At 35.4% G+C, this 25502-nt stretch overlaps 1 protein-coding gene and 1 pseudogene across 1 annotated transcript in view; one reads left to right on the top strand and one right to left on the bottom strand.

Annotated features, from left to right (window-relative positions):
- CTNNA3 (catenin alpha 3) overlaps positions 1-25502 on the top strand; it is a 1620658-nt gene that overhangs the window by 293917 nt on the left and 1301239 nt on the right. The gene's annotated exons all lie outside the window — the stretch shown is intronic.
- LOC150010161 (NADH dehydrogenase [ubiquinone] iron-sulfur protein 8, mitochondrial pseudogene) lies at positions 11961-12563 on the bottom strand (annotated as a pseudogene).

The following is a 25502-nucleotide window of genomic DNA, read 5'->3' as shown; positions in this document are numbered from 1 at the left end:
TTCATACAATGAGAGAGTTCAAGACCTTGTTAATTTGTATTGGCACACATCGGGAATGGATACTAAGGTCTATCAGAATTAATTCATTTGCATTGGTGTACTCATCTGAGATTTCAGATTTAATATATTATCTTGGGCACTTGGGGGAAGCATTAATAGCCTGAAGTTTATTAATTGAAGCCTGAACTCAATAATGACCTATAGTTAATGAGGTAGAAATGTTTGAATTTACCTGACATACTATAGAAGGAGAAATTTAAAGGTTTAGGGAAATCAAAATGCTAGAATAGATCAGCCAACTCTTAACCATACCTTAGGAAGACTATTGGATGCTCTTTTAGTCAAAGCACTGAGAAATACATTGGCATGGTGGGATGACAGTATTTTTGAATAGTTCTGCAGTTGCTGTCCTCTGTAGGAAGGAGATGATAGTGGGTTATGCTATATAGAATTGGGCTCCCTGATATTAATAGGATTAATAAGGGTGTGTGTCTCAGAATAACAGAGGCCAGCTAGGGCCCCTTATTCATTGTGAACAAGGTGTTTGGAACTATGACAATAAGCCACAAAGGTGGATTTGGCTTATAAGGATCTATCAGAATGATTCTCAGACATTACCGTGTATCACTCACTTGGAAAGTTTGTTAAAACCCAGGTTTCTAGAATTTCTAAATCAGGTCTGAAGTAGGAGCTGAAAATTGTCAGTTCCAATTGAAGTTCTTTAATAGTTCATTTTATTGTATTTTTCCTATTACCATTTATCCCCATATACTCTCTTCCACATCCACCCCACCCCCCAATTACCACTCTGTTGTCCATGTTCATGAATTCTTTTTCTCTTTTGCCCAATCCCACTAAAACCAGGAAAGTTTGGGTTTGTGCTGCCTGTGACTACCAGAACCAATAATTAGAGACAAGGATTGAATCTATATGGGCACTTTACTCAAATGCCAGTGAATCTGACGAGATGGAGGGTTATGTTCCTTAAACCTATCTTAACATCTCGTCTCAAGCTGATCTTTTTCATAAGGAAAAGAAAAGGATTGGTAAGGGGTTTGGAATTCAGAAAAAAGTAGGTAAGGAGTTTGGAGTTCAAGGAAAAGGTTAATCAGGTAAAAGTTGCATTCTAGCATCCCTTCATCTGCTGACCAGTGATTCTTTATGTGCATCCTGGTTGGTGGATGTTCTCTCCCTGGAGTACAATGGCTCAGATACCATCATGGTCGCAGCAGTCCTCCTGGTACTCAAAGGTTAAATTGCTTGCAGGCCTTCTGGAATTAGGGTAGGTCTGGTCATTCAATTCATTTACTGGAACAATAGCTTTATATATGCATTAATCACTAAGCCTATTTACTATAACTAAAGCTAAAAAAATTTTAACTCGAGTTCCTGCATCAACTCTAACCCACAACTGCTCCCCGCTCCACTCCCTGCTCACCCCCCCTCCCCACCCCGGAGCTGTCAGCCTGATCTCTGTGAGTTTGTTTCTATTTTGCTTGTTAGTTCAGTTTGTTCATTAGATTCCACATATGAGGGAAGTCATATAATATTTACCTTTTTCTGTCAGGCTTCTTTCACTTAGCATAATGTTCTCCAGGTTCATTTATATTGTCCAAAGGTATCGCTGAGTAGTATTTCATTATATAAATGTACCATAGCTATTTTATACACTTATCTACTGATGGACACTTGAAATATTACAGCGTTATAAATAATGCTGCAATGAACATAGGGGTGTATATACTTTTGAATTAGTGGTTTGGGTTTCTTTGGCTAAATTCCCAGAAGTGAAATCACTGGATCATAAAGCAGTTCAATTTTTAATTTTTTGAGGTATCTCCATACTGTTTTAACAGTGGCCACACCAATCTGCATTTACACCAACAGTTCAGAAGGGTTTCCCCTTTCTGCATATCCTCACCAGCATTTACTCTTTGTTGATTTATTGATGATGGTCATTCTGACCTATGTGAGATGATATCTCATTTTCGTTTTAATTTGCATCTCTTTGATGATCAGTGACATTGCTTCTTTATAGTTAATTAATAAATGACAGGAGGCAAAAACATACAATGGGCTAAAGATAACTTATTCAATAAATGGTGTTGGGAAAATTGGACAGATATGTGCAGAAAAGTGAAAATAAACCACCTTCTTATGTCACACACAGGACTAAATTCAAAATCGATTAAAGATTTAAATGTTAAACTCAAAACCATACAAACTCTAGAAGAAACCATAGGCAGTAAAATCTCAGACTTTGCTTGTAACAATATTTTTTTCCTGATATATCACCTCAGGCAAGAGAAACAAATAAAAAAAATAAACAAATGGGACTATATCAAACTAAAAAGTTTTTGCAGAGTGAAGGAAAACATCAACAAAATGAAAAGACAACCTACTGAACGGGAGAACATATTCGTCAATTCATCGGATAAGGGGTTAATATCCAAAATTTATAAAGAACTTATAAAACTCAGCACCAAAAAAATCCAATTAAAAATGGGCAAAGAACCTGAGTAGACTCTTCTCCAATGAGGACATACAGATGGCTAATAGACATATGAAAAGATGTTCTGATTTAAGTTCTAGTCAGGTGATGCTGGTGAGCTGAGGACCACATGCTGGAAACCATTATTCGATAGTAATAGTGAAATGATTATGCAATTCTGAGGTTAAAATACATGTGCAGCCTTCCAAATTGAAACCTGATAAGTATTATTAAGACCTTGTGGTAGGTCTTAGGGGAAGAAATGAATCACCTTAGTGTTTTCGGATATATGCCAATTCTCACTTGAGAGCATCTCAAATGAGGGACAGGCCAGGTCCCTTTGTAAAACAACATTACAATGTAGCCATGAGTGTATATTGTACACTTTTATCCAATCCATCTCTAAACATATTCCTATGATATAATACAGGAGGAAAAGGCATTGTCTTGATTTATGGATCAATCTTCATGGTTTATTGAGACCACCTATAAACGGATAGGTGTTACTCTATAGCCCCATGCATAGATAACCCTGAAAGACTGGGAAAAGAAGATCTTCACAATATACAGAACCCTGCAGCATTTTACCAGGGTATATTGGAGAAAGGAAAATAGACCCTCTGAGTTATTAGATTCTGGCTCTAAACTTATACTGACCCCTAGAGACCTTAAGTGCCATTATGATACACAAGTTCAGTAAAAATTTATGGTGGTCTTGAGATAGATGGTAATGTTTTGAACCCAATAGCTGTTCTCTGTCTCTGTTTAACTTGACTGTTGAGTGCAAAAGTCTTAGGGGTTGTGGAGCATGAGAACATGGTTTTGCAAAGTTACTCAGATGGTGATACCAATTGCACGTTATTCCAAATGTGGTATTTTTATGGGAGTAAACTAGTACAGCCCCCTGGAAGCACTGTGTTTTATATTTCCATTGATAAGGAAACACCAGAGGTCATTTACATTTATATGGCAAGGACAACAGTGTATGTTTACAGTTTTTACCATAAGTAATATACAACTGATTGCTGTCACACATAGTCCAGGGGCATTTGGTTTCCGTTATAGCCAATAGAATGCAAAATATGTCTATTACATTGATAATATTATGTTAATTTAACATAATTGGAAAAAGTAGCAAGTTCCTTAGTTACATTTATAAGATATATGCATGTCAGAGTGTGGGAGACAAACCCTATAAAATTCAAGGGTCTGCCACACCAGTGAAGTTTCTAAAATTACCAGGAGACTAAAGCAGACTATTTCTCCTGAAGTGAAAAACAAATTATTATACCTGCACCTTGAACCCTCCTCACTACCAAGAGTTAGGCATAATTTTTGGTGAACCTCTTTGGATTTTGAATGAAACACATATTACCCTTAAGCAGACTGCTGCTGCCCATTTACTGGGTAAACTCTAGGACTGCTAGTTTAAGTGAAGCCAGGAGAAGGAAAGAGCTCTGCAATAGGTCCTATCTGCAGAGCAAACTGTCCTGCCTCATGAATTTTATGACCCAGATGACTCAAAGTACCAGAACTATATGTGACAGAGAGATACTATTTGGAGCTTCTGAAAAACCCCAAAGAAGAATCATGGCACAAACTCTTCTTTTGTCAACAACTAAAGCAGTTTATCTCACTTGTTTATAGACTGAATACCCACCTGACCTTAGGGTGAACTAGATGTTACCTAATATTGTGAACCATAAAAACTGGATGTTCTCAGCAGCATTCCATTATGTATCAGTAGAGATGTATCAAGAGCAATCCTGAGGAGGTCCAGAAGACAAGTAGACTGAGCGAGTAGGTGACTTACACCTCCATGGTAGTTGGTACTACCATTCTCTCCCTCTTCCTCATTTCAAACCTATAGCTTCATCCGGAGTTTCCCATGATATGCTAATAAAGAAAAAAAGCATAGTCCTGATGTATGGATGAATTTGCAAAGTATACTGAAATCAGCTGTAGGACACAGGAACGACCATGAAAAACAGTGGGAAGGGAAATTCTTCCAATGGACTCAACTCTGAGCCTTGCATCCAGTTGTTAATTTTTTTGTAAAAATAGAGCTCTCCTAAGATATCAATATACATTCATTCATGAGCAGTGCCTAACACACTAACTGACTTGTTAGGGACTTGGAGAGAAAAAAAATTTGGGAAGCTGCTGACAAGGAGATCTGGAGGAAAGCTCTTAAAATTGTCATGCAGTGGGAAGATATTATTGTCTTACCTTAGTGACTACCAAAGGCATACATAGTGGATGAGGTACTCAAGTTTTTAGGTAGACAAATGGCCCCTGTGGTTTGCTCAAAGGGTCCATGTACAATGTGGATATGGTGGTTGAATAGACATATGAAAGACTCAGTAACATGGTTTTTTCTTTCCCAAAGCTGATCTGGCTTATATCAGTTGCTGAGTATCCAGCTTGCCAAGATCAGACACCAACATTGACATTTTCATGGGACCATACAGCTATCCATTCATATGTGGCTGGAGCAGACATACTTTGTTCTTACAAAAAAAAAATATAAATAAATAAACAAAGTCCAAATATTGATTTGCTTCCTATTCTATACAGGGCTTCTATCATTTTTAAAGACATAAACTATTTTATTCATCTCCAAGGTATCCTCATAATATCATCTCCATTTAATAGACCTTCTTATGGCATCAGTGGTTTTAAGCTCACAAAATTGACTAGTCCTACCATATGCACATCATTGAGAAACAACTGGATTTTTATAATGGTGGCATGGTCTGCTAAAGGCTCAGCAACAGGGCTAGCAGTGAGATAATGCTGTATAATGTCTTAGAGAGAAAATAAAAAAAAATCATAAGTTTTGACTATATTCTTCTCCCCCAGAAACCTCTTCATTAAGATACTATAATTTCTAGAATAGCAATGATTCCTTACTGGGTCATTGCTTACCCACATTTTATTTTTGTGAGAAAATTTTTGTTAAAACAAGGAATTGAACTTCTATCTCCTTGAAAAACTCATAACATCTTCCATGTCTACCAAGGGTCCTCCCTTAGAAGTGGCACTGCTGTGAACTGTACACACTGAGCAGTCATAGGTGGTTGTCCTGCAAGTGTATAGTACACTCCAGTTTTCAAAACCCCGTTCCATAACATTGCTTATAATGATCTGAGATAAGTATAATAAACAAGTTTTAACAGAATAAAACAGTGTCACAGGTGCATGTCTTCTAATTTAAATGGATTTTATTTAACTCTTAATTTATTCTCACCTGGGATAATTAAAACCCACATTGAAATTGAGAAGCAACCACACAGCCTCTTTACAGGATTTACCATCATTAACACAGCTTTCCATGAAAATAAAAGTAAAACTGGAATCCAACTGTCTTCCCACATCTAGTGTAAAACAAAAAGCATAATGTAATACACTGCATTTACTTTTCAATAAGAATATGAAATGGTACCATATCATCTTACCTCTTCAGGTTCCATAATCAGTCTTCCTCCCATTTTTACTTGTAATTGGCTCTTTTCTTCAGAGTTATAACTAAACCATAATTTAAAGGATAGAACTATTCACAAACATTTGTAATAAAAACTAAAAAATTTCAGTTTTACTTAGAAGACTAAGCAATTAATAAAAAACCATTTTTTCATGCATTTTAGATTCAAGTGAAAATAATGCATTGAAAGAGCTTCATTTATTTATTTATTTATTTATTTATTTATTTTTGAAAACCTTTTTATTTATATTATTTTTTAAATCTTTTTTATTTTTTATTTTTGGTTTTTCAATTGCAGTTGTCCCCTTTTCTCCCAAATTCTCTCCCCCACCCAACCCACCCCCTCTCCCGCAATCATATCCTTCCCCATTGTCCATGTCCATGAGTCATTTATATACGTTCTTTGACTAAACCCTTCCCTTACTTATCCCCCTTCTCTCCCTCCCCCCTCCCCCCTATTGACTGCTATTCTGCTCTTTGTTCTATTTAGTTCTTTTGTTTGTGTTGTTCTTTAGTTTCCTGTATTAGGTGATATCATATGGTATTTTTCTTTCTTTGCCTGGCTTATTTCACTAAGCAAAATTCTTTCTAGTTCCATCCATGTTGTTTCAAATGAAAGAGCTTCATTTATAATTAGCAATATGAAATAGAAATAGATCATATGGTTCAAATTATGTTTAACTTGAAATTTCTGTGTAGTTACCATATAACATAATGATTAATGTTATCCAGTAACTCTAATAGATTGATTAGGGTTTGAAGCTCTGGTAACTATTAGCATTTAGTGAAATGTTTTCTTTCTTGTCCAATACTAGATAATATAAAGATTACAGTTTAGGATACTAAATTGCATAAATACCTGCAGGGACATGGTAAGTTAGGAAGAGTGGATTGAACTATTTGCACTTCTTTAAATCAAAGGAAATTTTTAGATTCCTATTTTCTTGATAGTATTAAATTATATAAAGTTATTTTTCTTTAAACTAATGTTGATAAGTTGAACCAAGAATACCTTTTTTAAATGAGTACATTAGATTTGTTCAGTATAACATTTTGAGGAAAACTTCTTCAAAGGTTCTCTTAGAGGTGGTTGGAAGGAAGTCAAGTAAAGATAAAATCTATATAGCTAACAGTTAAATATTAGCTTGAATTGTTTCTATCAGTGAATTTCAACTTATATTACACGGCAGAATTTAATTGATTTTGTTTTATTTAATAAATTCTCTCATATAATATAGTTCTTATACTAGATACTATCTCACATTTCTAAGTATTAGTAGTTTAAAGTACTTATGAAATTTTCTTCTCCTTCTAAATTGTGTACTTTAAATGCCTTATGTCCAATTAACCCTGATAAGGGTGAATGGACTCCAGTCACTAAAGGCTTCCTGAAAGCTTATATAATACCAGCCAAGTATAGATTCTATTTGAAAGATTTTACTGTTATGCAACAAGGATGGGGTCTTTGTTTTCCTTCTACACACCTCCCTCTCCCACTGTTAGCATAATGTTTGGTATTTCACCGGGCACTTAATATTTGCTGAAAAACATATATCAGTAAGTATTTAGAGATTCAAATACAGTAGTTCCTCTCTATATCGTGGTTCACTTATTGTGACCTCACTGTATTGTGGGATTTTAAAAAATATTATATTTAATTATTTATTGTGGATTTTTCACTATATCGTGGGATTTTGAGGTACTGCATACATATGTTAAAGTTATGTAGGTTTAAGAGTGTAGAATATGTTTGAGAACATAGGTAGTGTTTATAAAAGTGTGGAAAATGTTAATAAGGGAGTGGGAAAGGTTAATAAGGGACTGGGAACAGTTTATAAGTGTGTGGGAAGGGTTTATAAAGCCTTAAAAATATATATAAATACTAAAATAAATGTAAGGTTCCTACTTCGCAGATTTTCACCTATCATGGAGGGAGGCCTAGAACATAATACCCACGATAAGTGAGGGAATACTGTATATTTAAGGTACTCTAATCCTTAGAGAAAATATACCAATGGAGAAAAAATATACGTGGAGAAAAAGATTCAATATAGACATAATTTCAGGGTAGTCCTATATATATATGCAATCATCTAAAAATTTCAACTCAAAATGTATTGAACTACATCAAATTAATTCTCGCAATAATGTTCTTCTCTGCCTCCAAATTTCTTTATATATGTATACTTCTGCTCCCAAATTTCTCTTCTGTAATTGGATAATTTGATTTGCTTATATTAGTAATTCAGGCAACATTTTTACAAATGAAATGTTTTGATATTGTTTTTGCAAAGAAGACTGAATACAAATCTATGCAAAATATCAAGTGAAATGAACAAATTTATTAGGCACCTGAAATTTACACCCAGGAAAGAAGTCATATGAAAGGGACTCCCAATTCTGTCACTGAGATAGGAGTTAAAAATAAGATTTAAATCATTGCCAATTAAATCAATTTCAGTGATCTTTTTTATTGAAAGGAAGCTCTAATTTGATTTTTAAAAGTTGAATTTCAAATTAGAACAGATGTTAATATACCTTATCAACCATTATTTTGTTACACATGATAAGAAGATAAGCCGATAAGATTATCTGCCTAGATTGAGATGCTATGCATTATTTACAGATCTAATTTTTGTTCAGTAATTGGTAGGTGCAGTTCTTATTTTGCTTGCTAATGACTACAATATATATTGTTCAGGCAAATTAGAGAAACAGAATGTTCTGTTACCTTCAGCACTATTGCTAAAAAGTGATGCAATCAGTTTTAGTTGAATTAAGTGCCTTTACCAATATCATAATTCACCACAAAGATTCTAACATTAAAAACACACCAACACTGAAATGAACTTGAATAGAATGGAATTTGTATATTTGTTTGGCATTGACCTCTATTGCCAGTTGCCCTTTCTTTATTGTAATTTTGGGCAGAGTGTTGTGTTTCATAATCAACTAAATGCCTATTATCCATGAGAAAACATATATTTAAAATTGTTCTCTTGAATTAAAAATGAAAGTAAAGTACTCCAAAGAAAAAAGATGAAATTTTTTTCTCAGAGACCTGAGAAAGTGGGCTTTTAAAAAGTAACACACTTTTGGGGATCAGAAGTTGCAATATTATAAAGCCCTTTCTTTTTCTTTTTAACCAGAAGAGAGGATCATCAGCAGTTAAGGAAACAGTCATTAGCATGATAAGATGCTTAAGTACTTTCTAAGTTGGCAGCATTTGAGTCACATGGAAATCCAAATTGAATCATATGTGAAGTTAGGTCAAAGATGATTTTTACTCAAGGAGTTTCTCAGGGATAATAGCTGAGACCTGCATACATATAAAGGCCTTGGTACAGCTATTAAGAGTAAAAAAAAAAAAGATGTCTTCAATTCCTATAGTGGCAGATTCCATGCCAAACTCTAATGTACTGAGCCCCTCACAGATGAAGTTACAAACAAATGAAATCAGGCATGCAGATCAAGAACTGGTGTTGCTTCTTAATGTTTAAAGGTTTCAGTGTGGGCTTTAATTATCACAAGTAGGAATAAATTAAGAGACGAATAAAATTTGTTTGTTAGAAGACATCCAACTGTGGTTCTAATGTTTTATTCCGTTAAACCTTGTTTAGAGTACTCTTTATCTCAGATAAATTTTTTTTTGAGGGGTAGTCTTTTAAACATCCATAGGCTCATCAAGTACATAGACTAAGTATTATGTTAGGGGATACCAAACTATTTGGGTACCGATAGGTTAAATATCTTAGGAGTTTCCAAACATGTCACAGAAATGGGAAAGAAATTTAAAATCTCTTGTTAGAGATAACAAGGAGATGAGCTTGAGAAAGGAGAAATGCTTTGTAAACAGTTGGGTAAGCAAGTGCTATAGACAGAAAATCAGTGGACAAGGTTAGATAATTTCATTTATTCTTCATGCCAAGGCCACAGTTTTAGTCACTGAACATGTCTATTACTTTTCATTTGTCCTTGCACCAAATGTCACACTGTTAATTCCATCGGCCCCACAAATAATCATAACTATCACATCTGGGAGCATGCCATGTCCCAAGCCCTGTACTAAGCATTTTATGTATATTATTTTATTTAACCCTCGCAGCTATTTTATGAAGCAGGTGTCAATATCTCCATTTATAGAAAGGGAAACAGACTTGAAGAGGTTAATTTATTACACAAGCTGAAAGAGCCAGAGGTGTGGCATATATCCTTGTGCGTCTGACCCAAAGTATATCCTTTTAAACCTTATGCTTTTCTGCAATTAGTCACATCACATATTTTATTATGGAAGAAAGGGTGAGTAAATAAGCAAATTAAATGCCACACATATCAATTTGTGTGTTACGGACTGAAAATGGATTATCTCTTGAGAAATATATTAGGTAAAGAAGTTATTAGGATGTCCTCCTGGGAGAGATTGCAGGACTAATGTTGGAGTTAGATCAGAGTGGTGTTATTTACTCTACACATTCATTGAAATTTTACAGTATTTGAACTATCTTACTGTATATGGGTAGTAGTAGTTCATAGGGGAAGAAGCTCTGGCTATTCCACTAATGTTGCAACCTTGGTAACAATTCTTAATCACCTTAGTTTTTCTGCTTGGAAAAAGGGACACAAATAGCATCTACTTTATATGGTGCTTGTGACTGTTGAAAGTGATGAGACATAAAATGCTTAGCATAGATCCTGACATATAGAAGAATTTTATAAATTTTAGCCATTATTATTATTTTACATATCTTATTAAATTCTCAATTTTATTAGGCTTTTTATTTTATAGTCTTATAAAAGCAAAGCAATTTGTTAATGGATTTTATTTACTAGAGAATAGAACTTTCTTTTTTATTAGAATTGAATAATCTTTGAATCATATTTGAATTATATTTGAATTTGTTTGAAACTGCTTCTGAAACAATATTGACTTTTACAAGGAGTTTAAGTTATATGCCATATATTAATTCTTTATGTTCCAGACTGTACATTTGCTTGGATGCTAGGGACTGGAATTATAAGACTTCTATGTGAATTATAAAATAAACTAAAAGTATAGGGAAAAGTTTGTAGAAAATCTAATTTCTTCTAATATTCTTAACTAGATGGTATAGACTTTGGGAGAATGATTTTCCTTTGATGAGTCAGTTTTTGGAAAATGCTATACATGCTTATATTCTATTAGATGATTCTATTATATTCAACTAAAATGCTATTATCTTAGTTGCTATTTCTCCAAAACAAGTTAAGATTATATCACCACTTCTGATGTTAGAGCTAGGTCTTTTTGTTATATATGTTGATTGAAGTCATGTTATTTGCACACTTTTATTTCACTACTACTTTGGGCTTGTAGTGTAATAAAGCCATGCAAATAAGCATCTGTTCATGAATATATGCAGAATATATATATATATATATATATATATATATATATATAAACTTAAATTTTACATTTTACATAATGGATTGGGATCTGTGGGGCTACATGCTTCAAAAGTTGTATAGGTCTGTAATTAACCAAATCAAATCAGAAAAAGTATGTATTACTACATTTCTTAATACTCTGAGCAGGGGATTACTGGAGCTGCTGGCATTTGCATATTAAATGAAGGGCACCGCGGTTCTAAACAACTGCTTATAGAGAGTCTAAAGACTGTTGAATCCATGTTATCTGCTTAAGAAATAATAGGCCATCAAAAATAATTGATTTTCTCACTTATAGTAATTGAGTGTTTTATCCTTTGTCTCTAGTGTCTTGAAATGATTTACTTAATATGCTATATTTTGATGATTAGAGCAAAGATGGAAGAACCAGATAATAAATGGGCCCTTAGACATGCCTTCTTTGTGATAAGAGATCTTAAGGATTTTAGAAGAAGGGAGGGCCCATGTTTGATAGTCTTATAGGGAGTTGTGGGGGCAGGTCAGAGCTCCTTTATTGGGCAGTAGGGGCTGCGGGCCACCTGGGAGGGGTGAGGAGAGACATCACCTGTAGAAGTAGACAGCCTGGATATTGGTGGAGATCTCGGTCTCCCGCTTGTCCCTGTTATTGAACATATTTTCCTTGTATAGCAGCTCTTCGTGTATCTCCGTGCAGAACTCAAAGTTGGGGCCCTTGATGCTGGCATCCACAGGGCAGGCCTCCCGGCAGAACTGCTTCAGATGCACTTTGACACCTTGATGTCATAGTGGGTGGTCTGGTGGCTGCCATAGGCCAGGCTGATGGTTTGACCTGAGTGGTGATGGCCTGGGCGGGGCAGATGGCCTCACAATACTTTTAGGCAACGCAGCACTTCTCCTCAATGGGCAGTGGCGCACCCTGTGGAAGCGTGCACTCAGCAGGTCCTTCTCAAATGGGTAGCTGATGGTGGTTGGCTCCCGGAACAGGTAGCTCTGGGTCATGCCAGGCCTTGGGTGAGCTCAATCCACAGCAGAGTGTGAGCCGCCTAGTCAGTCACTGATTTCATGTCTACCAGGGCTCTCGCAAGTTCACATACTTGTTGGTGGCTGCCACCGTGCTGCTGTGGAGGCTCCAGCCACTGGGACAACCTGCGCCCGAAGTAGCGCGGGTGTAGTCAGGCAACGCATCTCCAAGCGTTGCGTGTCCTCTTCGGGACCAAGTAGACTGGCCAGGTAGTCCGCTTTTTCTTTACTTTGTTCCTTTTTTTTTGAGATCTAGACCGTGTGTGTAATAACCTGATCCTAATTTCCTCATTTATACAAGAACAAACAATGATACTTCCTTTAGGAGTTCTTTTGAAGATTAAATGAGATAATTTACGTGAAATTTATGTGAAGTGGCTGACATAATGATGCTGAATGCACTTTAAAACATATGCTATCTGTGACCAGGTGTTTGTTCTGTCTTCTCTCTTCCTTCTGTTTGCACATTTAAGGCTTTTAACTAACATTATCTTTTGCCTCTTTCGTAACTAATAATCCAGACCTGATTTATTATATAGTATGGCGTTCCCCAAACTGGAGTTACCCAGGAGGCATGCACAATGATGATCTAGTGGTGTATCTGAAAAAATGTTAGAACTGCTACTGATATTTAATTTTTATTTAAGAAAACAAAAATTTTAGGTTTAATAATATTTAATATAAAGGCTAAGATCAGTGTTTAATGTAATGTATAAATAAATACACTGAGTGTGAATACTAAATATTTTTTTTCTAACAGGAGTGCTTTATTTAAAAGGTTTGAAGATTATTGACATTTAGTACCTGGGTGGAGCTTTATGGGTGACGGAAAGAGGAATTTGAAAAAGCCTTCTCTGAAAACATTCTTGGGTCTAGAACTTAAGTGGGTCACAAGGAGGTTATCTATTTAGTTATGAGTGTTAGAGGGCAATGTTAGGGCTTGGATCTTTTGAATTTTGGCAGTTTTTTAGAGTGGCTCTTCAGTATAGTTTTAGGGTAGTTTTGTTGTTATTATTACAGAAAGAACCACTTTGTTGAAATCTGGTTGCTTCCATATCTTCTATTAATAAGGTTGAAATTTATTTGTAGAGAAAAAAAAAAGCACAATGTACAGTGAAAATCCATTGTAAATACTCTTATTAAATAATTGAGATCTCTGCCTTATAAACTGCATACAGTTTAAATTCATTGCTTTGACATTCAAAGAGTGACATAAGGCTACTTGGTGGGATTCATATGCTGAGGAAACTACTTCATTTTGAAACAAATAAATAGAAGTTCATGCAAAGTAGTTTATACTCCCATCATTGCGACTCAAACACATACAATAGGAAGATTTTTCATTGATCCTAACTTCATTTGGGATTAAGACCACTTCTGCTGAACTGTACTTGACTGGAGAAATCTGTAGTTGGATTTCAAAGCCATTTCACAATACTGTTTCCATTTGAACCAGAAAAACAGTTTTATAGAAGGATAAGTTATTCAGTTTGAGGTTTGGACTAATCCATTTTAGTGATAATAAAATAGTATTCTTGCCATTGATGATTTACTTAATAGTGTTGAAATTATGTATAGTAACAAAACAAGAAATGGTTTTTATGAAAAATATAAATTACAGAATGGGCTAAATTTACTTTGATTACAAAGACTTGTATTACTATGATGGTCAAGATGCTCTACCACTTCAGTGAAAGCTGTTCTTTTTAGTGATTGAAAACCTAGTTGGTACTCCTTTAAGACTAAAACTATGTCCTAATTATATAATCGCCAAGGGTAATAGAGTCATAACAATATGTTTCTCTACAATCCTTGAAACACAAAATCAAATGCTAGTGTTTTGAGTAGTATTCTGGTTTCAAATACTATTCAAGATTATATTGGACCAAGAAAATATATCTGATGAGTATTTCAAAGCTGATCACATCATCAGATTACTTGTGGAAGACACAGATTAGCCTGAGTTGTGAACTGAGTATAAATGGCTATAAAAAAGAAAAACCATCTGTGAATTCAAATCATTTATATGCTGTTGATTTGAGTTATATGTGTATAAGGAATGCCCTTTATAGGAACACACACAGTTTTTCAATAAGATTGTTTTTACAATATTTATATCACACTATATGTAAACATTCAGAAAATATTTATATGAAAGTAATGGAAAATCTGATGACTGTTAGTCTGGAATGGGTTTGAAATCTCTTTGTTTGGATATACATATGAATTTTTTTCATGTGCCAGTCATCATGGAATAACTCAGCTGAAGCTCTTGATATTTTTGGGTGGGGTAGGATCTCAAAAAAAAAAAAAAAAGAAAAAGAAAAGCCAAAAAATTGTGTTCAAGATTCTTTCTAGGTTTAGAGGGAAAGGAGGGTGGGAGGAGGTAGGAAAGGTTAAAGGGAGGGTGATAAATGGTGATGGAAGAGACTTGACTTAGGGTGGTGAACACATAGTACAGAGCATAGATGATATATTGTAGAATCGTACCCCCAAACCTATATAATTTTATTGACCGATGTCACCCAATAAATTCAATAAAAACATAAATAATACAAATATTTGGAAAAAAAGAGGCTCCTTCCAGGTTTAATAAGAGCTAGGAAAAGGATTTCTTTCAGCAGAGCTATAAAGTCAAATCAGATATATTGATAATCCTCAAGTCCTTGAAATGCTTTAAATCGAGACTACTGTTTTTATATCAACTGTAGATTAATATTCTGTTTTTTAAAAATTTTGTAATGAGTTCTGTGTTGCAGTATTTTAAGCCAGTAGTTAATGAATGCACAGTTAATTTTACAGACATGAAAAATTGTATCTTAAAGGCCTTTCCATTTCTTGAATGTTTTACTACTCAATACAGTACAAGAAAGTTAGATGATTGTTTTGGTACAAAAATAAAGTTTGGTCAGAACTAAAAGATGCTTAAATAATAGGTAATAACTAAACTTCAGAGAGGACAGGTAAAGGTCTCCATTTATTAAGTGCTTACTTATATAACAGCTGTTTTGCTCACTACTTGACATGAGCTATATAACATAATTCTTATGGTAACCATATGGAACTTGTAATATTGTCCTCATTTTACAGATAATGTAACTGAATTCCAGAGAAAATAAGGGATTAAATGCCACACAACTAGTAAATAGTAGAACTTGGATTTTTACTAAGGGTTCTCTGGCTCCAAAGCCCGCATCATTCCAGAATATTATACTTCCTGCAATAATCATTAATAAAGCCATTATTTATCCATAGGTTGAATAGAGCTCTCATGAGAAATCAGTTTGTTTCTGAGTGGGTATGAGAGTTACTGAAGTTTACTTGATGGTTTCTTTCAATTGACTCAAATTTCTAAGAGAGGGAAAATGTCTTCATTTATTACTTGGAATAATAAATGTGTACCACACTTGCAGAAACATACTGTGTGTGCTAGGAACCAGCCCACACATTTGGTGCAGAATGAAAATATGCCCTTTGTTTGGCCCAGCCCATTAATTTTAAAGTGCCTAGAGCCCAAAGCAACCCCCAGCAGCTGGAACATTACCTGTTATACCAAAACAGACACAAAAATCCTCTCCCTATTAATAAAAAACAAAACAAAAACACATTCCTCTTTTCTTAACAAGCTTTGTCAGTAGAAAAGGAACTAAAATTGATGGCCTGGTGTTCTTTCTTATTTTTCACTGAGTTCTGCATTGTACTGCTGTTATGATGAAATCTGGAGTATTCAGAAAAAGCAAATGTACTGCCTGTCTATGGGAGCCCTTGTAAAAGACAAACGGATTTTATGATAACATACTCTTAGTCCACAGATAATTAATTTTAAATAATTGAGTTAGTACAAACATATTTTTATATTTTATAAAATGTTTTTCCCTTTCTCATTTCTTCTCTCTTTGCAAAACAAGTTTTGACTTTAAAAAATTGTTAAAATTTCTTAAAATATCTTCCTTGGATATTTCATTTTCGATGCCTATTTGAGAATTCTTTAATGCAGTGTGAAGTTGTGCTAAGAGCACTAGACTGGATATCATTGTAATAATGACCAAATCAGTTTTATTTTGTGAGAGGAAGTGTTTAGCTCATGTCTAATACTTCTTAGATTATCCTTTTTTTTTTTTTTTTTTAAATATCACTGTTAGCTGAATTACTTTGGGCAGTTGTCTAGGCTTCACTTTCTTTGTTTAAAAATGTGAGGCTTAAAGATGATTTCTAAGGGGCTTTAGCTAGTTCTACAATGCCACAATTTCCAGATAGATATGTAACATTGGATGTAGCAGGCTAGAGTCTTTCCTAACCCTTTAAACATGTCATGATGATTCCTACCTATATGCCTTTAATTATTCATTTTCCTATCATGAGAAGAATTTTCTTTCCTCATCCAAAAATTATCTAATCAACATCTGTTCACTGATATTTTCATTGATACTTACTGTGTACAATGTTAAAAAAATGAATTAAAAAACAAACCTTTAAATTCTAATTATCCTTCAAAGACTTTTTAAGCTTTAGTTGCTACGTTAGTTCTTCCTAAAAATTCTAGATGACTTAGATCTCAATACTTTCTCATGTCCTATATTTATTGTTCTTATCATATTTTTGGTAATTATATTTTGTGAAAAGAAAATTACATCTTACCCCATCAGCTAGTTTGTACAATCTTACAGAGGAGATGTCATGACATAAAATTCTTTTCTATTTTTTTAACATATGGTATAATTTTTTAAGGGTTTGTAGATTAGAAGGTTTGCATATTACTAATAATATGGTAGTTTAAATCAGTGAAGTTCTGAGTTAGCATAATAGGAGTATAAGTGAAATTAAGGAGATTCAAAAGGCACTATAGGTGTTTTTAAAATTTTTAGTTTTCTTGGATAGTTTGAAAGTATAAGACGGGCCAAAAAAGTAGGTTTACAATCACTCGTACGGAAAAATAATACAATAATTAATTAATAACGCAATAATTTATAATAATTTCTGTTTTGCATACTCATAATTATAAACCTACTTTTGCCTCCCTGTATATAATATTTAGAAAGGCCTTTAAACATACATAAGATTTGAAAATAAAGTATTAAGATTAATATATTTTTAATTTAAATTTTTTGTTTTATTTTATTTTTATTTTTTTTAATTGTTCTATTACAGTTGTCCCATATTTTCCCCATTGCTCTCTCCTGTCCTGCCCAGATTAATATTTTTAATAGTCACTCTAGAACTCATTAAGCCAAATGTGTCCACTGAGCATGCTGTAAACTTATTCCAATGTGATCACATTTTTAAAAAGTTACTTTTTGAAATAAAGTTTGTAGTTAATACAGTACAAATACACATATTACTCTGATTATTTTATAGCACCCCTTGGTTTAGATTAAAAATAATTATATGCTCAGCCTGACCAAATAAATGTCTTTTAAACTAAACTTTGTTCAATTAAATTTTCCCAAGTATGCTGATTGGCCATTATTAAAACTATTTTTCACCTCATGTTAAGTAAAAATAAAAAATATACAAAATTTGTTTAAGTATGTGAACACCATGGAAGAAATAGTACCTCTTCCTAAGACAGTGATTTTGAACAAAATAATGCTAACTTGGTGATGTGGATTCTGCTGTCTTCATTAAAAAGTTAATTACTTTAAAAGTACATCTTTATTCTCCATTAAATCCATTCACTGTTAAAAAGAATCTAAAAGACATAACTGCAGGGAAGCACTTCTGAAATGGCCCAGTGAGGACCTCTGAAAACCCACTTCATAAAAGTAATTAGAACACTGGCAAAAATATTCCAAATCAACTTTTTCAGAACTCTGGAAATTAACTGAAGGTTTGCAGTAACAATGACTGGATATCATTAAGAAAAATAGTTTTTGTGATATTTTACCTTGCACTATTTCTATCTCCCACTCCCTAGATCCACAGTAGCCTTGATAGTTAGTAGTCACATAATTAAGGTAGCTGTGAAATTAGAAGCTTAGCTGTCAGTGGGAGGGGCAGAATGGGTTTGAGCAGACCCAAAGCCTTTTCCCCTGAGATAATAGTCAGTACTTGACCTGTCTGGCAGCTTCTTGGAAATTCCCACACACAGGGCTTGTCTTTATTTGCCCCGAATCGGAGCTATTCAGAGGGGAAGAACCACCTCCAGAAGGGTATGCTGAAAATGATCACTAGTAATTGCTTAACATCACAGGTGCTAGGCTATGATACTAGCTGGAGAAACAAGAAGTAGACCCAACACCTTAAAAGAAAAATCTAGAGAATAGAGATATTCGTGCAAAGTTTTGAAAAGCTTTGATTATTTTTGATGAGCTAAAAATCCAAACACCTGTGTAGGGTTGTGAGCATACCCAGGAGTACATGGGAAGACTCTAATCTCTCACATTTGGCCCATCTTCATGCTGTTGAAATCAGGAAGTAAAGGATAAAACATTTTACTAGTTTTGTACCCTTTTGGGAGGGGTAGCCCTGAGCATATACACAGCAGGACTTCACTCACTTTGCATGGGGCAGCCCTGCATGTGGTAATGCCAAGTTTTCCTAGCTCTGCACCCTTTTCAGGTGGGACAGCCCCATCTGTGCACGCAGCAGGGCCCCACTATCGCTGCACTTTCTCTGGATGGGGCAGTCCTGACTGCTGGTACAGCAGCATTTGCTAGCTTTTCAGGTGGGGGAACATCCACTGTCTTCCTGCTGTGCCCTGTTTGCGCAGCCCAGTGGTTGCGTGAAAGCAACACAGTAGTAGTAACTGGATGAATCTCTGTGTTGAAGGGGACCCTTATATACATGCCATGGTACCCTTCTGTTGGATCTAGTTCCAGGAACAGTGGCTGAGGATGTTCTACAGAGCCCTGCAGGCCAGCCAGACGACCTGGGTGGGGCTTCTGCCCACTATCCATATCCAGGGGAAGAGTAAACAATGGTGCTCACAGGTTCCTCCATCCTGGGTTGTTCCCTCAGCTCCTGGAGAGCTCTCATGCTTCCCCAAACTTCTCTGGTTTCTCTCTCTTACTTGTGCAGAAGCTTACTTGGCTCACAATTGTCTGTCAGGAGGAATTGCTCTGAAGATAGCTGTACATTTGATGTGTTCTTGGGAAGGAGTGAGCTCAGTGTACACCTTACTGCCATCTTGGACCTACCTTAAATTTTAAAGGAAGAAGTAAAATCGTCTCTGTTTGCAGGTGATATGATCATATATATCTTATATATGTATTTTTTATGGCCAAGTAGTATTCCATTGTGTAAATGTCCCATAGTTGTTTTATCCACTCATCTACTGATGGATTACCCTGGCTGGTTTGGCTCAGTGGATTGAGCGTCGGCCTGCGAGCTAAGTGTCGCTGGTTCAATCTTCCAGTCAGGGCACATCAGAGAAGGAAAACTCTGATTCCAAAAAACCTCCGCTGCCTTGCGGCATACCTCTTCAGGGGAAAGGCTAAGGGAGTAAACCCCGACAGAAAATCCGGAGCCGGAGTCCCTAAGGCGGTTTGACGTTGTAGTCAATACCGGCAACTCCTGCGGCGCACCTGAAGCCAAGCTGTATTGACTCCGTCTTTCCCTTGGACCCTTCAGCTGCGAAGAGAGGGGGGTGTCTGCTGCATGGGCAACAGAAGACCCTCCATATCAACCTGCCCAGGCTCTGTAGCTTCAGCTCCACTGGAGAGGACACTCCAGCATCATCGCAAGATGTCGATTCAACACGGGAGGAGACAGATACCGTGTCACTCCCGAGTCGGACTGCACAGCCATTCTCGGCGGTGCAGATAAACTCTTGAGAAGCTACACCATCGTCTCTCGAGACGGACGGCTGCCGACTGATGGATGCTTGGGCTGTTCCCATATCTTGGTGATTGTAAATAATACTGCAATGAACATAGGGGTGCTTATGTTCTTTCAAATTAGTGTTTCGGGTTTCTTCAGATATATTGCCAGAAGTGGAATCTCTGGGTCAAAAAGCAGATCCATTTTTAATTTTTTGCTGTATCTCTATGCTGCTTTTCACAGTGGCTGAACCAGTCTGCATTCCCACCAACAGTGCAAAAGGGTCCCCTTTTCTCTACATCTTAACCAGCACTTGTTGTTTGTTGATTTACTGTTGATAGCCATTCTTACAGGTGTGAGGTGATATCTCATTGTGGTTTTAATTTGCATTTTTCTGATGATTAGTGATGTTGAGCATCTTTGTGACAGCATGGATGGACCTGGAGAACATTATGCTAAGTGAAGGAAGCTAGTCAGAGAAAGACAAATACCACATGATCTCACTTACATGTGGAATCTAATGAACAAAGTGAACTAACAGGCAAAATAGAGACAAAGTCATAGAGAGCAGGATGACAGCTATTGAGGGGTGGATTAGGGGGTAGAAGCATCAAGCAAAAAGGAGAAAGGACTGATGGACATGGACAACAGTGTAGTGATTGCAGAGGGGTATAAGGAGGTTAAATGGTAATGGAAAAAATATAATTAAAAAATTAGCCCTGGTTGGTGTGGCTCAGATTGAGCACTAGCCTGTGAAATAAAGGGTTGCCAGTTCAATTCAGTCTAGGCACATGCCTGGGTTACAAGCCAGGTTTCCATTTGGGGGCATGTAAAAGACAGCAACACATTGATATTTCTCTCCCATTCTTTCTCTATCCCTTTCCCTCTAAAAATAAATAAATAAATAAAATCTTTTAAAAAGTGTTTCTCTTTAAAAATAAAAAAAAATTTGGCAAGCATCTTATATATAGAAAACCCTAAGGACTCCACTAAAGATCTATTGGAACTAATGAGAAAATTCAGAAAAATAGCAGGATATACAATGAACATATAAAATTTAGTTGTGTTTCTGTACACTGACTTTGCACTATTTGGAAAAGAAATAAAGAAAACAATCCCATTTACAATAGCATCAGAAACAGTAAAATGCTTTGAAATAAATTTAATTATGGAGGTGAAAGATTTTTATACTAAAACCTATAAGACATTGATGAAATAAGTTGAAGAAGACACAGATAAATAAATGTGTTCATGTATAAGAAGAATTAATATTGTTAAAATTATATACTACACGTACCCATCTATAGATTTAGTGCAATCCCTACAACATTTCCAATAGAATTTTCATAGAAATAGAAAAAATATTGGTCTCTAAAACAACCTTGAATACCCAATGCAATCCAAGAAAGAATAAAAAAGATGGATATATTACTTCCTGATTTTAAACTTTATTATAAAGCTAGTTTAATCAAAGGATTATGTTGCTGGCATAAAGACAAGCACAGAGACCAGATGAAACATAATTGAGAGCCTAGAGATAAACCCATGCATATATAGTCAATATTAACAAGGGAATCAAAAATACTCAATGGAGAAAGGGTAGTCTTTTCAATAAATATTGTTGGGAAAATGATTAATATGCAAAGAATAATATTGCATTCGACTCCTATTTTAATCACTCAAAAAATTAACTTAAAATTTGGATTAAAGACTTAAATGTAAAGTCTGAAACCAAAACCCCTAGAAGAAAACAAGAGACAAAACTTGATATTGGTCTTGGCAAAAAAATTTTTTGCTTATGACACCAAAGGTACAAGTTACAAAGGCAAAAATAAGTGTAACTATAGCAAATAAAAACCATTTGTGCAGCAAAAGAAACCATCAACAAAATGAAAAAAAAACAATCAAACAATGATGGAATGAGAGAAAAATATGAAAACTATCTGATAAGTGGTTAATATCCAGAATATATAAGGAACTCATACAAATCGATAGATAAAAACCCTGACAAATAATCTGATTAAAATAAACAGAGGACCTGAATAGACACTTTCTTACAGAAGACATACAAAAATTATTTTTTAAAAGAATATGTACAAGTTGTGAACATGTACATGAAAAGGTGTTCAACATTGCTAATTATCAGGGAAGAACAAGTCAAAGTCACAATAAGATTATCTCCTCACACTTACTGAAATAGCTATTATTAAGTAAACTTAAGAGAATAAATAGTGAGGAGTATGCGGAGGAAAGAACACCCTTGTGCACTGTTGGTAGGGATGTAAATTTGTGCAGCTACTATTGAAAATAGTATGGATATTCTCCAAAAAAATTAGAAATAGAACTATCATATGATCCAGCAGTCCCACTTCTGAGTATACATTTGAAAGAAATAAAGTTACTATCCCAAAGGGATAGCCATATCTCTGTGTTCATTGCAGCACTATTTATAATAACCAAGATATGGATGTAACTTAAGTGTTCATTGATGGATGAATGAATAAAGAAAATGTGATATATATGTATCGTCGGCAGCCGTCCGTCTCGAGAGATGATGGTGTAGCTTCTTAAGAGTCTATCTGCACCGCCGAGAATGGTTGTGCAGTCCGACTCGGGAGTGACACGGTATCTGTCTCCTCCCGTGTTGAATCGACATCTTGTGATGACGCTGGAGTGTCCTCTCCAGTGAAGCTGAAGCTACAGAGCCTGGGCAGGGTGATATGGAGGGTCTGCTGTTGCCCATGCAGCAGACCCCCCCTCTCTTCGCAGCTGAAGGGTCCAAGGGAAAGACGGAGTCAATACAGCTTGGCTTCAGGTGCGCCGCAGGAGTTGCCGGTGTTGACTACAGCGTCAAACCGCCTTAGGGACTCCGGCTCCGGATTTTCTGTCGGGGTTTACTCCCTTAGCCTTTCCCCTGAAGAGGTATGCCGCAAGGCAGCGGAGGTTTTTTGGAGTCAGAGTTTTCCTTCTCTGATGTGCCCTGACTGGAAGATCGAACCAGCGACACTTAGCTCGCAGGCCGACGCTCAATCCACTGAGCCAAACCAGCCAGGGTTATATATGTATCACATTATGAACATTATTCATAATAGTCAAATATGTAAATAATCTAATGTCCATTAGCTGAATAATGGACAAATAAAAAATGGTACCTCCATAAAATGGTATATTATTTGGCAAAACAATAAAAAGGAAGTACTAATACATACTAAAACATGTATGTACCTTGAAATATGTGAAATTAAAGAAGTCAGTCATAAAAGACCAAATATTATATATAAATCCATCTCTATAAAATGTCCAAAACAGGGAAATCTATAAAGAATATAGAGTTCTGGTGACTTCTGATGGATACAGTGTTTCTTTATAGATTAATTAAAAGAAAAAAAATAGTGGTGATGGATACATAACTTTGTGAATGTGCTAAAATTCATTGAACCATACACTTTAAAAGGGTGAATTTTATGGTATGTGAATTACGTGTCAATAAAGCTATTATTAAAAATATAACTAGTTAATTAAAATAATTAAGTTAATTACTTTTTTTTTTGCATTGTAAAGTGAGTCAGTAAATAAGACCTGATACTATTCTTGGGAATTCTCAGGAGCTTACATATTGAAGTGTTTTTCATAGTATCACAAAATACAGATTACATACTATATATGACTTTATATGCATAGATACCAATATAAGGTTTCATTATCATTTCCATCCTAACTTTCCATTCTTCCTCTATTATCAACTTTGTGAAGAGTATTATCATTTCCCCAGACATCCAATTTAGAAACCTGCAGTCCAACAAAGAGTAAATGTCAAAGCCAAAAATTTCTTCCTTATCGATGTCTGTGCCATTTTCTACTCTCATTCTCTGCCCTAAGGTTGTTGGCACTTTTCTCATCTTTTACCCAGACAGTGTAGTAACTTCTCAACATAACTGTAGGGCAGGAGTTCAACTCCAGCCAGGTTTACTTTGGATTCAGTGATACTGAAAAGCGAGAGTGGAGCGTTGGAGAGGGAATTCATACCAGTTTAATCTTGCTGCAGCGGGTAAGAACAGGAACAAAATGCTCTGTCTTTTGTCTCATGGCAGTGGGTGAAGACATACTGGGGTCACGGGAACCAAAATCATCCATGCTGCCTGACCAGCAGAGGCCCGTATATATACATAAAGTTAACAAAGGTGGGATGTGGCCAATCTGAGCTGTGTAATGCTTATGCAGAAAGGATTCTCTTAGATAAAGGTGACCAGGAAAATGAAAACACATGTATGTGGAGGCGAGGATCCTGGCAAGGGTCACCCTGACACAACAATAACTTATTGCCTTTACTTTCTAATTTCTTTACTCTATGCTTCTCCATGAAGTCAGTCAAGTCACCACCTTGCTGATAATAGGTTTTTGGCTCTGTTGCTTAGAAAAGTGGAAGCTCAATGTTTTGGCCCGGCATTGAAGGTCACGCACACCTTAGCTTCAGTCTGCCTTTGCTCATGAGTTTTCTTTCCCTTTTTTATACTATATCCATTTCTTCCATTTTTTAAATAACAAGTTACATAAATGTCTACTCCGTGTTATGAAATAGGGACAGAAAGATAGATTTGTTCACTTCGTTCTCTCAGTACTTTTTTCTAAGACAGTTTGTACTTAAGGGCTTACCTCTGCTGGAGAACCCTGCCTTCTCTCACTGCCCCCAGAAACATAAGTTCTTGCCAAAGTTTAGTACTTGTGGTATCTAACTCATGGGTTGTCCTAAGCATTAAATGAGATATTATAGGTTAAATTCTTCAGCACAGAAACTGTATTAGCTGCTACTTTCTCTTCCCTTTCCTCTTCTCTTCATTCTATTCTTCTTCTTCTGATTATTTAATTTTTTTTTCCTATTTGGAGCCTGGATCAAACTTCACTACTTTTGACAAACCTTTTTGTGCAAGCTCTCTCCCCTGCACCTTACCTTGTTTGTGTTGCCATGGCAATATACCTGCAGAAAAGCAACTATTATGACATTTCACTATTTATGTTAGTACCTTTGTAGTTTTCTCCACAGCTAAATTTTGATTTCATTGAACATAAAGAAAATTTTTGTACAGCCAAGAATAGCAGTGTCTGGCATATAGTAGGATTTTAATATATAGTACTTAAGTGTTGGTTTAATTTTGAACCAGTTCCTTAAGGAATAGGGTGAAATTATTTCTAATAGAAAGTATGAGTTAAAAATATTTGTTACGATAGTCTTACTTCAGATAGTAATTATGTAAAAACCTATATGTGTGCAATAGAGAACACTGGTGATGTCATTAAAACAAAAGTTAAGGCTTTACTATTGGTTACAATGATAGGAAGTTCTCTGCA

This window comes from Furipterus horrens, unplaced genomic scaffold, assembly GCF_987537825.1.
Source record: "Furipterus horrens unplaced genomic scaffold, mFurHor1.1.pri manual_scaffold_5, whole genome shotgun sequence".
NCBI lineage: Eukaryota > Metazoa > Chordata > Mammalia > Chiroptera > Furipteridae > Furipterus > Furipterus horrens.
Note: the sequence above shows the minus strand (reverse complement) of the source record. Positions and strands in the feature narration are given on the sequence as shown.